Here is a 1,186-nt window from a genome sequence, read left to right on the forward strand (position 1 = left end):
CTTGCAGGTGTCGTCTTCCGCCGATCCACTACATCAGAATCAAACAAATATCAGCATTTTCTTAGGTTCTGTTTGACATTGCTTTTTATTTTTGCTTATAAAAATATGTTAATTATGGACGTAATACAAATTTGTTAATTTTTTTTTTAACCGCAGAAAATATATTTTAGCTGTGAACCATTAGGCCAAGTAAAATATGATGATGTTTGCAGCCGTTATAGTTTAGGATGCAAACAATTTTAATATATTTCATTCAAAAAATTAAAATATTATATATTTTTTGGAAAAAAATAATAATAATTAGTAATTACAGTGAGAAACGACTGATTTTAGTGGTTATTTTATTTATTGATTTCACTTAGTTTCAGTTATATTTTTAAAAATTAATTTAAATATTCAAAATAATATTACATGCATTTTAATATTTAAAAATCGTGCTTGAGCATTTAACCTTATATTCGTGAGAAATTCAGTCATTTTGATCAATTTGCATAATTTGGCCTCAAGTATTCAAGCAAGAACCACTAGAAAATTGCAGGATTGTTGGTTCTTTTTTTAGCTACTTTGTTATTTTTACCAATTTTTAATGAATTAATTACAAAATTAATAGGATAGTAAAATTTCATAAATTTCATGCTTCTCTAGGAACCGAGTACCCATGCACTATGATCGTTCGAACAAAGAGGTGGATCATACCGGACTTCACTGCTTGGGGCATTTCTGTTGATTACTTCTATTCTAGTCGTTTTGCTGAGTTGCTGCTTCACAAGCCAAATGAAGGACTCATACTATGGCTTCTGGCCATTCTTCTATCTCCACTGGTAAGTTTATTTCACTGTATCGAATGCATAATTATGTCATGGAGTTTCAACTTATCAGACCATTTTATTTTAATTTGGCATAACTATTAGAGATATAAACTGTGTAATTAGATAATAAATCTTGTATTTAGTCTTTAGCCAATGCTAGACGGACACCTGTCCGTTCTCAGCTACTATACTCTATTTAAACCAATACTGTACAGATCATTGAGAGGAATCAAATTCAATTTCTTGTCTCCCGCGTCTTCTTCCTCACTCCTCTGTTCTTGGCGTTCTTCATGGTATCAGAAGAAGGTCGTTCCCACGGACCATCCATGGCCACCGATGCTTCGCCGGCGACATCTTCCAGCCCGTCTTCTAATCAC

The sequence above is a fragment of the Dendrobium catenatum genome, unplaced genomic scaffold, assembly GCF_001605985.2.
Source record: "Dendrobium catenatum unplaced genomic scaffold, ASM160598v2 fragScaff_scaffold_1199, whole genome shotgun sequence".
NCBI lineage: Eukaryota > Viridiplantae > Streptophyta > Magnoliopsida > Asparagales > Orchidaceae > Dendrobium > Dendrobium catenatum.